Here is a 19,973-nt window from a genome sequence, read left to right on the forward strand (position 1 = left end):
ATTACAAATGAACAGGGTATTTATATATTTTCAGGAAAAAACATAATATAGGACAACTTCCAGAAATGTATAACCTCACTACATTTTTTTTAATTGTAAAGAATAAAACAAAATTCTTCAAGTATTTTAATAGAAAAAAATGAGTCATTTTCAAGTGGTAAATATTCTAAAACTGGCTTTGTTGTGCAGTCACTAAGTCATAACTGACTCTGCAACCCCGTGGCAGTAGAACTCCAGGTTCCTCTGTCCTCCATTGTCTCCCAGAGTTTGCTCAAATTCATGTCCATTGAGTTGGTGATGCTGTCTCTCTCTAACCATCTCATCCTCTGCCATCCCCTTCTCCTTTTGCCTTTAATCTTTCCCAGCATCAGGGTCTTTTCCAGCGACTTGGCTTTTTGCATCAGGTGGCCAAAGAATACTGGAGCTTCAGTTTTAGCATCAGTCCTTCCAATGAAAATTCAGGGTTGATTTCTTTAGGATTGACTGGTTTGATCTCCGTGCAGTCCAAGGGACTCTCAAGTCTTCTCTAGCAGCACCAGAACCAGGGCAAGGCTGGCTTTACCCTTCCACAAAGCAACATCTATACTTGACGATAGTGGAGAAGTATCCAAAGATATTGAAACAAAGAAGGTGTCACATTGCTTTATTATTTGCAGTCAAGTTGTGTAGGCAGACACTGTCAAATGTGTCAAAAATGTTTTCAGAGAATATGTGTTATATGAGATATTATTGGAAAAAAGTCTTAACTCTAACACAATTAAAAGATGAATGAAAATACTATGACATTAAAAAAATGCAATACTTCATGCCAAAGAACAGTAGAATATTGGCAGCAAACATCTAGTGGTGGAGATGAGAGTGGAATGGGGACTGACCCAATTATATTCCCAATTATAGTACACTATGCTCTATGGATCAGTTTGGATTTGAGAGCTTTCAAGCACTGGTCAAGTTCAACTGCTCTAGCCTTTGTCACCTGTTCTGTCTTACCACCTGCCCCAGCACTACCTACATTTTGATACTACCTCTGTAGACTCTCTCTGCTTTGGTCAATTTGTTCTTCCTGTTTTGAAAATTAATACAACATCTGGGCTTGACTGTTACTGCATTTAGTCATTTAGTACAGTGAATGGTTGATGGTTCAACTTGGAAGTTTTCTAGGTCAGGAAATTCAATGTATACATCACTGTACAGCCAGTTCAGCATGGTAGTGAGTGCTCAGAATCCTCTTTCAAGTAAATATGTGTATAACACTGGAGTGGGTTGCCATTGCCTTCTCCAATGCATGAAAGTAAAAAGTGAAAGTGAAGTCACTCAGTCATGTCCAACTCTTAGCGACCCCATGGACTGCAGCCTACCAGGCTCCTCTGTCCATGGGATTTTCCAGGCAAGAATACTGGGGTGGGGTCCCATCGCCTTCTCCGATTATATATATATAATTTCAGTTTGATTTTTTATTACTTATATAAAAACACTAAAGTTATGCTAAATGTTCAAGAGGGCTTCCCTGGTGGTTCAGACAGTAAAGAATTTGCCTGCAATGCAGGAGACCTGGGTTTGATCCCTGGGTTAGGAAGGTCCCCTAGAGAAGGGAATGGCAATCTAATCCAATATTCTTTTTTTTTTTTTTAATTTTATTTTCTTTTTAAACTTTACATAATTGTATTAGTTTTGCCAAATATCAAAATGAATCCATCACAGGTATACATGTGCTCCCCATCCTGAATCCAATATTCTTGCCTAGAAAATTCCATGGACAGAGGAGCCTAGTAGGCTACAGTCCATGGGGTTGCAAAGAGCTGGACACAACTGAGTAACTAAGACTTTTTTTAAATAATGTAAATCTAGGGAAAATAACTTGAAAACTTTGGATAAATTGTTTGGCATTTCTTTCTCTGAGTATCTTTTTTTTTAATATTTATGTTTAATAATAAGTTGTCACATCTTTGAAAGTTTCTGGTTTTTAAAGAAACGTAATAGTCTTGATAAACACTTTCATGTGATTGTCCTGTTGTAAAATACCAGGTGGAATTTATGTGATAACTAATTAGATTATAATTATGTATAACATTAATAGGCCCAAAAACAACCAGAATACCTTTCTGTACTTTTCTGTTCTGAAAGTACTGAAATATATTCAACAACATTACTGATCTATTTAATTTGGTATACTATCCAATTACAGTGAAATGCATATGAATATAATTATATAACTTATGACTGCCTAATGAGGTACTCTGTCCTGAAGACATTATCACAGGTCGGTCAAGGTATTTATTTATTTTTCACATATGCCCTGTAACATTTAAAGGTAACTCAGGTCATGGCATAAATTCTTTTATATGGACAGCTACAATTACATATTGAATTGGTCTAAGTCAATGATAAATTGCTTCCTATTAAATTTTTAATAGGAAAAGAAGTCCTCTTTAATATGTAAACCAAAATTTAACTCCTGTAAAGGCTATATTTATGATCTACCTTGTTAATTGCTATATTTCTAGTATTAGCAGCAATAGACATTTTATTGTAACAATAGGAATATATTACACAAAGATATGTATTAACCCATAAATGAGTAAAGATGAATGAATTCATGGTCAAAAATGTGGTTAGCTTTTCTCTGGCTTTAATTAGTTAACTTACATTAAGTGAAGAAACAATGTATCTCATAATACCCTTATAACAACAGCTTTGAAATTCATTTAGACACATCATTTCTTCTCATAAATGAGTGCTACTGGTTATGATTTATAAAGAGGAAACATTAAGAAAGCCTCAGACAGTTAAGCAATCTTCTTGGCCATATGACTAATAGCTGTGGAATTTCTATACTTGGTTAACATAAAGTGAAATGAAATTCGTCTTTCCTTGACCTAGGAGAAACTGCATTCTGTTTTGGATACTGACCTTAATAGCACAGTGTTACTTAGAGCCATTCCTTATTAGGTTAATATAGCAGTGGAAATTTTGACTCAATAAATCAGCTCTGAGATTTTTAATAATCCTTCTTTTTATCACTCCCAAACAGCAGATTTTGTAGAGGTCAACAACATTGACTAGAATAGCACCTGCTTGATGCCAGCTCTCAAGAGGAAGCTTAAATAACAAACTTCACACTCTACTGTAACATCCAATCTCTATCAAGTCTCTCTACTGAAGCAAAACTGTCTACAGAGAGGTGTGAGGCTGAGTACAAGAAAAACAGAAAGTGCCAAGAAGGCTATGAGTTTTTTCACTGAAGACTCAATTGTTCCAAATGATTTTTTCCTAGGACAACTGGTGGAAGGTAGAACAGAGACAGAGCACTGGGTCGGCAAGGAACATATTATTTAGGGCTAATATCCACAACCCTTCTCTCAATCTTCTGTTTATAATTCTGCCACATTTCTATACTGAATGGGTGGCTTGAAAGGAAGCAGACAAGCGAGGTTAGTTCCTGCAATGACATGACCTGAGTCAGTTTTATGAATATAAACAGAGTAAAGAGCATGGGCTTTGGAGAAAGCTCTTAGTTGAAACTCCAAATCTGTCAGTTAATATCTATTGGAGACTGGGCAAGAACGCTGAATTTCCTATGCTCCAACTTTTTCATCATAGAATGATAGCAATCTATAGAGTTGAAGATTATGTGATAAAAATCTTAATATACATGCTGGATTATTGTTAGCACGTGATAAATACATTGAAAAGGTGACTCTGTGTTGAGCATTTTCACATAAGATGGTATAAGAAATGATAAATCTAAATTAAATAAAAATGTCTGGTTTAACACTAAAAATCTGGTAAATCCAAACAAAGGACACTTGCTACTTGGAAGAAAAGCTTTGATAAACCTAGAGAGCATATTAAAAAACAGAGACATTACTTTGCAGACAAAGGTTCCTCTAGTCAAAGCTGTGGTTCTTCCAGTAGTCATGTATGGAAATGAGAGTTGGACTGTCAAGAAGGCTGAGCCTCAAAGAATTGATGTTTTCGACCTGTGGTGTTGGAGAAGACTCTCCAGAGTCCCCTGGACAGCAAGGAGATCCAGCCAGTCCATCCTAAAGGGAATCAGTCCTGAATGTTCATTGGAAGGGCTGATGCTGAAGCTGCAATACTTTGGTCACCTGTTGTAAAGAGCCAATTCATTGGAAAAGACCCTGATGCTGGGAAAGATTGAAGGCAGGGGGAGAAGGGGAAGACAGAGGAGGAGATGGTTGTATGGCATCACCAACTAATGGACATGAATTTCAGCGAGCTCTGGGAGATGGTGAAGGACAGAGAAGCTTGGCATGCTGCAGTTCATGGGGTCACAAAGAATTGGACACAACTGACTGACCGAACAACAGAGGGCATTAAAAATAGCTGATTTACTTTCAGCACTTACTCTGTTTAAATATTTTCACATCCTGCTTAATTTTAAAGATGGAAGACATTTTAGTCAATTTCCTTTCTTTGTTCTTGTATATTAATCCAAAATGACAATTCTCATTTGCCTTTTACAATCTTATGAAAGAACTGCATTTCTAAAATTCTCTTGAAAATTGGTATTGTGCTACTTTGATGAGTATGTTTCTGTTTTCATTTAAATGCACTTTAAAATAGGTGCTCTGAGAAATCAGATGCAAAATGTTTTATCTGTTATCTGGCAATGGCTGTGTTTTACTATCTTTAGTGCTAAAAACATCTCTTTCTGTGGAGATAAAAAGATATTTAGCATTTAATTGTCTCAAATCACCTGCAGTTAAGTCTCTTTTTGAGAGTTTGCAAAACAGGAAAAAGTAATGTTGAACAAGTTTTTAATAATCTAAATCACCACAGGAGTAGTAACTAACAGATGATTTCCAAATATACATCTTTTAAAAGAGAAATCATTACTAAAGGCCTGGTGTTAAAACTAAAGCAAAACTAAAGCTTTCTTAGGAATCTATTTTATTTTTATTTTACTTTATTTTTAAACCATAATAAAAACAATTTTATTTTATAATTTTTATCTGTATACCCATAATGAGTTACTACCTTAGTTTTGCTAAGAATAACTTCTCACAAAAGTGATACTATTTTATTCTTCCAATTCTATCAAGATGTAATTGACAAAGAGAACTGGATAAATTTAATGTAAACAGCATAATGATTTGACTTACATACATCATGAAATGATTAGCACAATAAGTTTGGTGCATATCCATTATCACAAATAGACACAAAATTGTAAAAAAATATAAAAAAGTTTTTCTTGAGATGAAAACTCTTAGGATTTACTCTTTTAACAATTTTCATAAATAACTTAAATCAGTGTTAATTATATTTATCATGTTGTACAGTACAATCCTGGTATTACCTTATAAATGGAAGTTCATATATATTTTGATTATCTTCACCTAATTCCCCCTTTCCTTAATCCTCATTTCTGGTACCCTCAAAGCTAATCTCTTTTTCCATGAGTTTTTTCTTTCTTTCCTTTTTTTTATTTAATAGGATTTTCCATTAACATATATTTAATAAAAAATAATATCTACTCTGGCTCTCTTCTCCATTGTAAGGGGAAGAGTGGTGAGGAGGGGCTGGCACTCTGCCCACCCCTAGGCATCCAGACAAGCCCTGCCTTCAAGGCTCCCCTCTACCCCCCATTTTCCAACAGGCTGTGACCTCCAGACAGATGGTTCAAAATTACAAGTGCTTTAGGCCCTCCCTTGAGCTCCCCCAGCCCCCCACGTTGGGGGAATGGAGGAAAGGGACAGTGATGATGGACAGGGCCGAGAAGAGGGATGGCAATGAGGCGGCCTCACTGCAGCTGGTCACTGCGGAACAAGTCCTCCACAGCCGGGTCAGGCAGCAAGGTGCAGGGGTTGCTCAGCGTGCTGAGCCCCTCCAGGCCCAGTGGCTCCATGTGTAGCTCCTCCTCCAGCCCCAGCCCCAGGCCCAGCCCAGCTGCTGACACCTCGAAGCCCAGCACTCAGGCCAGGGCCGCTGCAATCTCCTTGTAGAAGCCTGGGGAGGCATCTCCTGTGAGGATGATGTTAGGCCCTGAGCCATAGTGGGAACAGTGGGTTACATTCTCGTGGTTGAGGGCATGAGGGTCCTGGGGGTCACTCACTGTCCTCTCATCCCCTAAGAATCCAGGCTCTTTGGAAAAGCCAGGGGGATCCAGCACCAGCATGGGTTCTCCATGCTGAACTGCTCCAGGTTCCCCAGGCTGAAGTCACTCATCGATTGGTGGTAAGACAGTTGCCCACGCTCACTGGGGCTGGCTGGGTACAGTGTCCCATACTGTAGCTGCCTGCCCTGAGGCTGACACCCTGAGGGCTGCACTGAGCAGGCCTGAGAGGGCAGCCCTGGCTGCTGCAGAGGCTTTGGGGCGGGTGGCTGGGTAGGCAGAATGAAACCTGGGAGGCTGTAATGGATATGGAGGCAGCCGCTGGTTGGTGGGCAGCTTACTGCTATCCAGGGGGACACCCTGAGTGATGGAAGACAAGGTGGGTGACATTGTTGGCAAAAACTGTTTGGGCAGTTGCTGTTGGGACCTTCTGGCATTGGCTGGGCCCACAAACTATGGGGACTGAGGGGCACATGGCCGTGGTGGGGGAAGGCCCTGGGGGCAGAAGCTGAGTAAGGCAGGGGTGGGGGTGGGGGTTGGCAAGGAGGGCAGAACCAGAGATGAAGCAGAAGAGGAGGAAGAGGAGGAGGAGAGGGCCAGGGCACTGAGCGAGGGGTGACCCAGGGAGGTGGTGGGCAGTGCATGGTGGGCCAAGGAGAAGGCAAGTAGACATGAGGGGTGACTGTGGGAGCCCTGGAGCTGGGGCTGAGGACTGCTCAGGGAAGCCTGGAGTTTGGGATTGCTTAGGGAGGACTGCAAGGATGGGTGGCTGAGAAGTGAATGAAGTCCTGGCACATCATAGCCCAGGCCCAGGCCCCCACTGATGCCCAGATGGGTCATGGTGTGGGTCAAACTGAAGGGACTGTTGCCCCCACTCAGGCTGACACACGCTGTCTCCTCTGGGTCCATGGGGTGGGCAGTGGTGGGAGTAAGTGCAGAAGTGCAGGGTGGTAAGGTCAGGTAGGGAGCCTCCTGTGTTCATGGCAGGTAGGAGGACAGGCACAGTAGCAGGCTGGTCAGGAGACAGGGAAATGTTAATTCCAGTGACTTCACAGGACCAAAGTCGGGAGGAGGATGAGGACAGCTTCTTAGCATCCCATGGTTTCAGCAAGTGCTTACCATCTAGCAAGTTCTCCTCAACAGATGGGACTTTGGAGTCCATCTTGCCATCCAGAAAACCTCCACAGCTGATCGGCAGGACTCTAGTGGGTGCAGGGCCTGGATAAGTGTCTGGAGGGCTGGGGTTCATCATTCTTTAGTGAAGGACAGAGTCAGAGCTTGTTCGCTTAAGGGCAGATGGTAGTCGAAACAACTGCCCCTTTTCTGCAGGGAAATTGCCCCAGGGCATTGTCCTCCACTAACTGGACTCCGGGGAAGGAGATAAATAGGGCAATAGGGAGAGCTGTCAATGTGGCGGGGGTAGCGGTGAAGTGGGGACACCATTCTTCGGGGACCTCGCTGCACCTGTTCCACCAGCCCGTGGTGCCAAGTGCTCCAAGATGAATCCAGAGGGGAGTGGAAGGGACCCTGGAACTCAGCCAGGCCACAGCCAACCTGGTTCACGTTGGGCAGAGAGCCACTATAATGGAAGCTCCTTGTGTATGCCAGCCCCAGTTTTTGGGCCTGTAACTGGATGGAGCCAAAGTCCATCATCACCTCCTCGAAGACCACCGTCTCCTCGGCCTGACATTGCTTCTGCAGCGCGATCTTCTCAAAAAACTTAAGCAGATTGGAAGCTGAAGCCGTGGCCGAACCGGCCCATTTGCTCCAGATGTCACCATCTTTCTCCCCCTTCCCTACCCACCACCCTCCCAATACAAGCCTCCACCTCCACCATGGGCCCCAGCCCGGCTCTTCTAGCCATAGCTGCTGCCACCTTTGAAGTTTTTCTTTCTTCCTTCTGAAGTATAATTGACCTACAACACTAAATTATCTCCTGGTTACCACATATTAATCTGATATTTCTAACTATACAAAATGATCACCATGATAAGTCTAGTTATAATTTCTCAACATGCAAAGAAACTATATTTACCATATTCCCCATATTGTACATTTCATACCTATGACTATCAACTGAAATTTCGTGCTTCTTAATCTGCCTATTTCTCTCCCCACCACCCCTCCTCTCTGGAAACCACCTATTTGTTCTCTGTATCTATGACTCTGTTTCTGTTTAGTTATGTTTGTTCGTTTATTTTGTGTTTTAGATGCCACATACAAGTAAAATCACACACTATTTGGCTTTGTCTGACATTTCACTTAGCATAATACTGTCAGTCCATCCATATTGTTGAATGGCAAGATTTCATTCTTTTGTATGGCTGAGTACTATGCTACTGTATATATGTGTGTACGTGTGTGTGTGTGTGTGTGTGTGTGTGTGTATATATATATATTCTTTATACATTCGTCTGCACTTGGGGTGCTTCCATATTTTGACTATGATAAATAATGGTGCTATGAACATTGGGGTATGCATGTTTTGAATTAGTTTTTTTTTTTTTTAGTTCAGATACATACACAGAAGTGGAATTGGTTAATCACATGGTAGTTTATCTTTTTGGTTCTTTTGAGGAAACTATATGGTTTGCTATAGTGGTTGTACCAATTTACATTACCATCAATAGCATACAAGTGTTCCTTTTTTGTCATATCCTCCCCAACATTTGTTATTTTTGGTTTTTGATGTTAGTTATTCTGAGAAGGGGGAGAAGATAATTCATTTTGGTTTTGATTTGCATTTCTCTGATGATTGCTGATATCACACATCTTTCCCTGTGCCTGTTGGTTATCTGTATGTCTTCTTTGGGAAAACGTCTATTCATATGTTCTATCATTTTTTAATTGGGTCATGTGTTTGCATGTTTGACTTGTATGAGCTACTTAAATATGATAGATTAACTCCTTATTGGTCATGTCATTTACAATTAATTTTCATTCAGTAGATTGCCTTTTCATTTTGTTGATGGTTTATTTTGCTATGCAAAAGCTTTTAAGTTAAATTAGGTCACATTTGTTTATTTTTGCTTTTATTTCTTATGCCATAGGAGACAGATCCAAACAAAGAAGGCTATGATATACGTTCAAGAGTTTTCTGCCTATGTTCTCTGCTGGGAGTTTTATGGTGTCTGGTCTTATATTTAGAACTTTAACTCATTGTCAGTTTATTTTTGTATATAGTATGAGAAAATGTTCTAATGTCATTCTTTTTTTTTTTTTTTGAGACTATTTTGAATTTTATTTTATTTTAAAACTTTACAAATTTGTATTAGTTTTGCAAATATCGAAATGAATCTGCCACAGATATACATGTGTTCATGTAACTTTCCAGTTTTCTGAGTACAGTTTTTGAAAAAAACTGTCTTCTCTTCATTGTGGATTCTTGCCTTTTTTATTGTAGATTAATTGACCATAAGTACATAGGTTTATTTCTGGACTCTCCATTCTCTTCCGCTGATTAAATGTCTGATTTTGTACCAGTACCACACTGCTTTTATTACTATAGCTTTGTAGTACAGTCTGAAGTCAGGGAGCCTGATTCTTCCAGTGATGTTCTTTCTCAAGAATTTTTTGGTCTCTGGGATATTTTTTGTTTCCACATAAGTTTTAAAATTATTTATTTTAGTTCTCTGAAAAATATCATTGTTATTTTGATTACAGCTGCATTGCATCTCTAGATTGCCTTGGATAGTATTCTCATTTTAACAATATTAGTTATTCTAATCCATGAGCACAGTATATTGTCTCATATGTATGTGTTATCTTCAAGTACTTCCATCAGTGTCTTATAACTTTTCAAGTACAGATTTTTTATCACTTTAGTTAAACTTATTCCAAGGTATTTTAATTCTTTTGATGTAATTATATATGATATTTTAAAAATTTCTCATTCTGATATTTTGCTTTAATATATATTCAATAAATACATGACAGATTTCTATATATTAATTTTGCATCCTGTAATTGTACTGAAGTCACTGATGAGTTCTTAGACATTTGTAGGGGTTAAGAGGATTTTTTATAGTATCATATCACCTGCAAACAGTAACACTTATATTTCTCCTTTCCAATTTGGATTATTTCTTTTGCTTGTCTGACCACTGAGACTCAATTCAGTTCAGTTCAGCCACTCAGTCATGTCTGATTTTTTGCAACCCCATGGACTGCAGCATGCCAGGCTTCCCCATCTATCACCAACTCCTGGAGCTTGCTCAAACTCCTGTCCATTGAGTTGGAGATGCCATCCACTATCTCATCCTCTGTCGTCCCCTTCTCCTCCTGCCTTCAGTCTTACCCAGCATCAGAGTCTTTTCCAATGAGTCAGTTCTTCGTATCAGGTGGCCAAAGTATTGGAGTTTCAGCTTCAACATCAGTCCTTCCAATGAATATTCAGGACTGATTTTCTTAGGATGGACTGGTTGGATCTCCTTGAAGTCCAAGGGACTCTCAAGAGTCTTCTCCAACACCACAGTTCAAAAGCATCAATTCTTCAGCACTCAGCTTTCTTTATAGTCCAACTCTCACATCCATACATGATCACTGGAAAAACCATAGCTTTGATTAGAGAGAACTTTACTGGCAAAGTAATGCCCCTGCTTTTTAATATGCTGTCTAGGTTGGTCATAGCTTTTCTTTCAAGGAGCAAGTGTCTTAATTTCATGCCTGTAGTTACCATCTGAAGTGATTTTAGACCCCAAGAAAATAAAGTCTGTCACTGTTTCCATTGTTTCCCCATCTATTTGCTATGAAGTGATGGGACCAGATGCCATGATCTTCATTTTCTAAATGTTGAGTTTTAAGCCAACTTTTTTCATTAAAAAACCAAGAGAGCTCCAGAAAAACATCTACTTCTGCTGTGGCTAGGACTACCAGTACTCTGTTGAAGAAAAGTGGCAATAGAGGCATCGGTGTCTAGATCCTGGTTTTATAGGAAATGCTTTCAGCTTTTAACTTTTGAGTATGGTGATAGCTCTGGGCTTATTGCAATGTTCTATATAATCTTGAGGCATATTCTCTTTGTACTCACTTTATTTTTTAAATCACAAATGGATGTTGAATTTTGTCAAAAACATTTTATATTTATTGAGATGGTTGTATTTGTTTTATTCTTCAACTTATTAATGTCTTGTATTACATTGATTGATTTTTGCTTATGGAACTATCCTTGCATTTCTGGTGTGAATCCATTTGATCAAAGTGTATGATCCTTTTAAAGTATATTTTAATTTGGCTTGCTAATATTTTCTTGAAGGTTTTTACATATATGTTTCTCAGTGATACTGGCCTGCATCTTCCTTTATTTTTTATATCTTTGATTTAGTATCAGATAAATGCTGACCCTGTAGAATGAGTTATGAAGCATCTGTTCCTCTAGAGTTTTTGGAATAGTTAGAGAAGTATTGGCATTAACTCTTTGATAAATGTTTGGTAGAATTCACTTGTGAATTACCTGGTCTTGGAGTTTTTGATAGTTGGGATTTTTTTTTAATCACGAATTCAGTGTGATTGCTGGTAATTGTTCTGTTCATATTCCTGATTCAGTCTTGTGATATTGTGCAGCTCTTGGAATGTGTCCATTTCTTCTCTGTTGATCATTTCATTGGCATATAATTGTTCTTAGCAATTCCCTATTATCCTTTGTACTTCTGTAGTGTTAGTTGTAACCTCTCTTTTTTCAGTTCTTATTTTATTGATTTGTACATCTCAGTCATTTTCCTTGATCAGTCTGTCTAGAAGTTTAACAATATTGTTTATTTTTTGAAAAAAATACAGCTTTTACCTTCATTGATCTTTTCTATTGTATTTTTAGTCTTGATTTATTTTTGCTTTCAATTATATGATTCATTTCCTCCTACTAACTTGTGTTGGGTTTTTTGTTGTTGTTGTTTTGCTTTCTTTTTCTAGTTCCTTTAGATGTAAGGTTAGAGTTTTTTTTTTAAGATTTTTCTTATTTTCTGATGTAGGCTTGTGTCACTATAAATTCTCATTTTAGAACTTTTGCTGCTTCCCAAAGATTTTGAGCCACTGTGTTTTCATTGTCATTTATCTTCAAGTATTTTTTTCATGGACCCATTCATTGTTTAGTAGAATACTGTTTAGCCTCCACATATACTTGTGTCTTTTCAAGTTTTTTTTCTTCTTTTTGGTTTCTAGTGTCATAGCATTGTAGTCTGAAAAGATGCTTGTTATTATTTCAATCTTCTCAAACTGACCAAGAATTATTTTGTAGTGTCTCATGTAATCTTGCCTGGAGAATGTTTCCAGTGCAAGTCAATATGAATTCTGTTGCTTTTGGATGGAATGTTCTTTTCAAATCTATTTGACCTAATATGTCACTTACAACAGTATTTCTGTGTTGGCTTTCTGTCTGGATAATCTGTCCATAGACGTACATGTGGTGTTAAATCCCTTACTATTATGGAATACTGCCTGTTTTTGCTTTATGTTTGCTGTAGTGTTCAGTTGCTTAGTCATGTCTGACTCTTTGTGACCCCATGGACTGTAGTCCACCAGGCTCCTCTGTTCTTGGAAGAATTCTGTTCTAGGCAAGATTTGCAGAATAAGGTGTCATTTCATACTTGAGTAGATGTTCCCAATTTCAGCACTGAACTTGGATCTCCTGCATTGGAAGGCAGATTTTTTATCACTAGGCACCACAACATTTGTTTTATTTATTTAGGTGCTCATATGTTGGTGGTATGTGCGTGTGTGTGTATATATATATACACACACATACACACATACACATTATACATACATACACATATACACACACAATTATTATATCTTCTTGGAATTATCCCTTGATAATTATGTTACATTCTTCATTGGTTTTTACAGTCTTTGTTTTAAAGTCTATTTTGGCTCATATAAGTATTGCTACTTTGACTTTCTTTTTGTTTCCATTTCCATTTGCATAGAGTAACTTTTTTCATTCCCTTACTTTCACTGTGGGTTTTTAGAGCTGAAATTAGTCTCTTGTAACTAGCATATATATGACTTTTGCTTTCGTGTCCATTGAGTCCTTATGTCTTTTTATTGGAGCATTTAGTCCATTTATATTTAAAGTAATCATTTATAGATATGTACTCACTGCCATTTTGTTAATTGTTTCAGGGTTTTTTTCATGACTTTCTCTTGTTACATTCTTCTCTTTTCTTTTTCTTTGCTTGTGATTTGATAATTATCTTAATGGTTTATTTAGATTCCTTCCTGCTCTTACTGTATGTATCTTTTACAGAATTTTAGTTTGTCATTACCATGAACAGCAATATAATTAAATGGCTACATTTTCCTGATAATTTTATTATTATTTTAAATATATATTGACAGTTATTTTTCAAACAAAAAGCATGGAGCTTCACCAGTGAAATACACTTCATGATAAGTAAAAATGAGAACAATGAGATAGCTATAATGCAAAACTTGGTTCATAGAGGAAACATTCTGAAACATATTATTAAAAACCTTAAGTATGTGCTCAATGTTTGAAAGGCTTATGTACACATAAATTGAACACACTAAAAAAAAGACAAGAACCAAACATTGTTGGGGGCCAGAGTGAGGTACTCCTCCCATGGCAAAGGTCATGAGGAAGGAGGCTCGACATACGCAAAGGCGGGATCGAGCCTCAGGAGTCCCCCTGGAAACTACCCCCTCGAGCATCTACCCCCATTAACCAGAGCCTGCCTACTTTACTACTTTGTGCTCTCACCTACACCTCTGACTTTATGGGGGGCTGTCCCCCACCACCTCTTTCGGAGAAGGAGTTAACTTAGAGCTCCAGTTAATAATAATTCCTGGGCGTGATAAGAGTGTTTTAACCTACAAACTCCTCTGAAGGTTCTCTAACCTGCTTGACAGGCTTGTCCGGCCACATGTGATTGCTCACAGCCTCCCAACTGTGAGAGGCACGAGATGCTTTAAACCTTCTAAAAACAGGTTCCTTAGAAAAGTTAGAAAACTATTAGTATAAGTATAATGGGCTGATTAGAAATTGTATTGGTGAAGGGTTTTTCATTTGTTGAGCCAATGTTTGTTGCTAAGTCTCCATATCCCCTGCTCTTACACACATTAATGAATATATAGAAGAAATAACTATTAACCTTTGATATTAATCGCGTTAGACCTTAGGCTAAGTAAATTCTTTCCTTAACTAAAACCCACTACACCCTCACCCTACAGGAATGTAACTTTATTTGGGTGGCGTCTGTTTTAAGAATAATCACCCTTGGAGAAAAAAGTGTTCTGACCACTGTCACAAGGAGAGGGTCATAAATTGTCAGCAGGCCCCCCTGGCCAGAAGATGATGTAACACCCCTAAGACCTCTGTATACATTTGTATGAAGCACCTGACTTTAATAAAAATCAGGACTGCTGACCCCGTGTGACTTTTGTATAACATCTCAGTGTATAAAAACAGACTCTGGAAAATAAAGAATTGGGATCAGTTTCTGGAAATACTGGTCTCCCCAAGTCTCTCTCTCTTTCACTCTGGCTGAGTCTCCATCTGGAGCGCGGAACCCACCATGCTTACTAATTATGCCTGGGCTTCTAAGATCCGACCGGGGAGGCCTCAGTGTCTCTCCTTCGGGAGAACGGAAGGACGCCTGTGGCCTACGTAAATGGTGCAAACTTCTTGTCTTGAAGTTTTATTGGTGTCCCGCGTAAACCAAGCCACTCAGCCTCTTTTCTCCACTGAATTTTCCTACTGAGCTATCCTTATTCTATTACTCTTTATATATTTAATTAATATCTAATTGAAGCTATTGTATCCTGACCCTCGCCGACGCCGTCCCCGCTTCGAATACCCTGGATCAGCCGGGGCTGGACCCCGGCAAAACATCTCTATAACCTTTCCAAAGATATTTAGTCAATATATATGTTTAAATAATAGGTTATGAGGAAATATAGAAAATACTCTTTAGATGAAAATGTTCAGAAAAAGAGTATACTAATAAATCATGAGATGCAATTCCCCCAAGACAAAAATTTTAAATTGCTAGTCTATTTACCACTAGTTTGTTTCTCATGAAGTTTGAAGAGGTACCTATAATTGGTATTTCTCAGTGATCAAGCAAAGTAATATAGAAATACAATAGAATGGGAAAGACTAGGCATCTCCTTAAGAAAATTAGAAATACCAAGGGAACATTTCATGCAAAGATGAGCACAATAGAGGACAGAAATGATATGGACCTGACAGAGGCAGAAGATATTAAGAAAAGGTGGCAAGAATACATAGAACTATACAAAACAGATCTTAATGACCCAGATAACCACGATGATGTGATCCCTCACCTACAGCCAGACATCCTGGAGTGCAAAGTTGAGGGGACCTTAGGAAACATCACTATGAACAAAGCTAGTGGAGGTGGTGGAATTCCAGTGGAGTTATTTCAAATCCTAAAAGAAGATGCTGTGAAAGTGCTGTACTCAATATGCAAGCAAATTTGGAAAACTCAGCAGTGGCCACAGGACTGGAAAAGATTAGTTTTCATTCCAATCCCAAAGAAAGGAAATACCAAAAAATATCAAACTACCACACAATTGCACTCATCTCACATGCTAGGAAAGTAATGCTCAAAATTCTCCAAGCAAGGCTTCAACAGTACGTGAACCATGAAATTGCAGATGTTCAATCTGGATTTAGAGAAGGCAGAAGAACCAGAGATCAAATTGCCAACATTCATTGGATCATAGAAAAAGCAAGAGAGTTCCAGAAAAAACATCTACTTCTGCTTTATTGACTATGCCAAAGTCTTTGTGTGGATCACAGCAAACTGTGGAACATTCTTAAAGAGATGGGAATACCAGACCACCTGATGTGCCTCCTGAGAAATCTGTATGCGGGTCAAGAAGCAACGGTTAGAATCAGACATGGAACAACAGAGTGGTACCAAATTGGGAAAGGAGTACGTCAAGACTGTATATTGTCACCTTGCTTATTTAGCTTATATGCAGAGTACATCATGAGAAACACTGGGCTGGATGAAGCACAAGCTGCAATCAAGATTGCCAGGAGAAATATCAATAACCTCAGATATGCAGATGACACCACCCTTATGGCAGAAAGCAGAAAGGAACTGAAGAGCCTCTTGATGAAAGTGAAAGAGGAGAGTGAAAAAGTTGGCTTAAAACTCAACATTCAGAAAACGAAGATCATGGCATCTGGTCCCATCACTTCATGGCAAATAGATGGGGAAATAATGGAAACAGTGACAGACTTTATTTTTTTAGGCTCCAAAATCACTGCAGATGGTGATTGCAGCCATGAAATTAAAAGACACTTCCTCCTTGGAAGATAAGCTATGACCAACCTAGACAGCATATTAAAAAGCAGAGACATTACTTTCCCACAAATGTCCATCTAGCCAAAGTTATCATTTTCCAGTGGTCATGTATGGATGTGAGAGTTGGACTATAAAGAAAGCTGAGTGCCAAAGAATTGATGCTTTTGAACTGTGGTGTTGGAGAAGACTCTTGAGAGTCACTTGGACTGCAAGGAGATCCAACCAGTCCATCCTAGGGGAAATCAGTCCTGAATATTAATTGGAAGGACTGATGCTGAAGCTGAAACTCTGATACTTTGGCCACCTGATGCGAAGAACTGATTCATTGGAAAAGACCGTGATGCTGGGAAAGCTTGAAGGCCTGAGGAGAAGGGAACGACAGAGGATCAGATGATTGGATGGTATCGCTGACTCAGTGGACATGAGTTTGAGCAAGCTCCAAGAATTGGTGATGGACAGGGAAGCCTGGTTTGCTGCAGTCCATGGGGTCGCAAAGGGTCAGACAGGACTGAGCAATTGAACTGAACTTGGGACCATACTCCATCTTGACACTTTCTTTCACATTATTCACTGGTTTCTTTGTCAGTATTTTGGCTTCTTTCTCTTATTGCTCATTAATAATAGTTCCTTCATGCTCTCTATCTTACTGACATTATCATTTAAAAATAAAGTGTCTTTGGAATGATTTTCTTATAAAACATTCTCTGATGACTTAACTTCAATAACATTTTGTCTTGTAACTTTTGGACTTCTGACTGTATCTTTTATCATTTTTTTTTTTTTACAGAATCCATCAAATCTTGTTGAAAAGAAGACAAACCTTTAATTTTTTATTCATAGGTTTTTAGTCTGATAATAACTTGAAGATAACATTTTTAAGCTTTGTATATAATACAAGTACAAAGTAAATTACTTTTAGAGATGAAGAGATGATTGTTGACAGACTTGGAGGAGATTCCAAACCCTTTAATTTCTCTGAAAAAGAGGCAAAGTTTTCTTGCTTTTTGCTTTTCGCTTTTCCTGTTCTACAGTTTCTTAATTTTTAAAATTTTTACATGTGCCTAAAATTTCTAGGGGCTTCCCTGTTGGCTCAGATGGTAAAGTATCCACCTGCAATGCAGGAGACATTGGTTCAGTCCCTAGGTTAGGAAGATCCCCTGGAGAAGGGAATGGCTACACACTCCAGTACTCTTGCCTGGAGAATCTGATCGACAAAAGAGCCTGAAGAGCTACAGTGCATGAGCTCACAAGGAGTTGGACATGACTGAGTGATTAACAGTTTCTAGCCATAATACACACACACACTCTCTCTCTCTCTCTCTCTCTCTCTCTCTATATATATATATATATATATATATGCAAGCTCTTCTGAAAATTTTCATTTACTTCTTTACTTCAGCTTTCTCCTGTCACCTCCCACATTCATGCAAAGGAGTCACAAGTTTATATCTCCAGCACTCATAGCTCTAGTCTCTCTCTGAAATTCTAATTTAAGTGAGCAAGCACCACAAGAGATGTTAATAGGCAAAACAAAGCAAAATATATACACTGTCAGATAAAACATGCAAGTATGAGCACAAATAATAAAAGACTTCATTAAGGGGAACTATTACAACAGAGAAAATGCTCTTACCATCAAATTTATAAATATCTTAAAAGTCAGATAGAAAGGGAGTTTTTTTGTTTGTTTGTTTTTGTTTTTTAGTAAGAAACACAAAACTAGCAGGAGCTAGGTGTGAAGCAATGGGATGAGGCAGTGGCAAAATCAGACAGTTGAGCAGCAAATATTTTTCTTTGTAGTTCCTACTCTTGGGAGAGAGAATAAAGGAAGAGACTTTCTCATTACAGTGCTTGTATAAGCTCAAGAGCAAGTCAAAGTTCAAAGGAAAGAAGAAAAGCCTAATTAAATGTTGGATAAGTCATATTAGTAGGCATTTGCTTAGACTATTTGGTGAGAATGTACAGTGATATTAATTTCTTATTAAGCAAATAATACTCAGATTCTTTAGAGGAAAATTTTAGTGCATCAGTCCCCAAACTTTTTGGCATCAGTGACTGGTTTCATTGAAGAAAATTTTGCTGCAGGGGATGGTTTCGGTATGATTCAAGTGCATTATGTTTACTGTGCACTTTATTTCTGTTATTACTACCTTATGATATATAATGAAATAATTATACAACTCACCATAATGCAGAATCAGTGGAGAGGCTATAAATACAGATAAAACTTGGCTCACTTGCCCGCCGCTCATCTCCTGCTGTGTGGCCTGGTTCCTAACAGGCCATGGATGGGTAGTGTCCATGGTCCGGGGATTGTGGATCCCTGATTTAGAACATCCGTCTCTGGCATTGTCATGGTAATCAAAGGGATCATCGCAAGGGGTGTAGCTAAGTCATATGAAGTAAGGTGTTTTCCTGGGACAAAAAGAGGTAGGGAATTCTTAATCATCACTGCTTTCCAGGTGCACAGGGATCAGGTAAAGTTCAACACTGCCAAAACAAATACCAATTTCTGTTTTACCTCATGGACTACTATTTTACTTCATTAAAACATTTCATTTTTCTAGCTTCTCCAGTCTCCACAGTAATATTACTAAATGATCAGCAATTCTGACCAGCGGCCACTCAGAGGATCTTTGAAGTGATTGCCCTTGATCAAAAAGGGGTCCAAATGGAAACATACAATGTATGCTTGAGAAAAATTATTGGCACTTTCTCACTCTCTACCCTCTTTCTGTCAATCACTGTTACTTGTACAATAACTTTCGATTTTGGAAGACTGCTAAAACATCTCCAGGGGAAAAGTCCAAAATACTTTTCTACAGTCAGATATCTCACTCTACAATGTACCAGTCAACATCCATATCGCTTTTTTTCTGTCCCAACCTCTTTACATTCCTAAAACCCCTTTCATTGTGCCTTCTAGAATGCTCTGTTACCCGCAACTCCCTATGCAACCTCAGATTCTTTTTAATCTGTCCTGTGTTCATCACCCTGATGACACTGCTTCCCCTGTGTTCTCTCAAGTAGTTGCTTTTTATTTCATAACTGAAGTTCCTATAGCTTGAATAGTTCCAGGGGAAAAATAAAAGCTCTCTGTCAGCATATTTATCAGGTTAACATTACATTTATAAATCAACCTATGGATAATTAATACCTTTTTATATTAAATCTACATAGCCAACAAAAATACCAAAAGAATTTTCATTTTTTTAAGTCTCCTTTGGTTCTGTCAGAGCATTTTAATTTTTTTCATATAGATTTTACATCTTTGTTGAGTCAAAGGTATTTTCTTTTCCATCGCTGTCTTAAACAGGGTATACTTTTCAATATACTGACTGTGCCTGTGTGCTCAGTCTCTCAGTCGTGTCCAGCCTTTTGCAACTTTTAATTTTATGTAACCATGGTGATCATATGGGGCTTATCTTTGGATACAATATGGTGAATTTTACTGCCACACTTTTAAGACTGAATAATACTTGTTTTCTTGGAATAATCTCACCTGGTCATAATGTATTGATTTTTGAAATGATAGAATGCCTTGACCTTTCCTCTTAGTGCATGCATTTTTTTTCACCTGTATCCATTATATAATTTAG

The 19,973-nt window shown here is 38.4% G+C and overlaps 1 pseudogene; it reads right to left on the reverse strand.

Moving 5' to 3' along the window:
* Nucleotides 1-5,623: 5,623 nt before the first annotated feature.
* On the reverse strand, nucleotides 5,624-7,860 carry LOC133251994 (CREB-regulated transcription coactivator 2-like; annotated as a pseudogene).
* Nucleotides 7,861-19,973: the final 12,113 nt, after the last annotated feature.

Source organism: Bos javanicus, chromosome 7 (assembly GCF_032452875.1).
Source record: "Bos javanicus breed banteng chromosome 7, ARS-OSU_banteng_1.0, whole genome shotgun sequence".
NCBI lineage: Eukaryota > Metazoa > Chordata > Mammalia > Artiodactyla > Bovidae > Bos > Bos javanicus.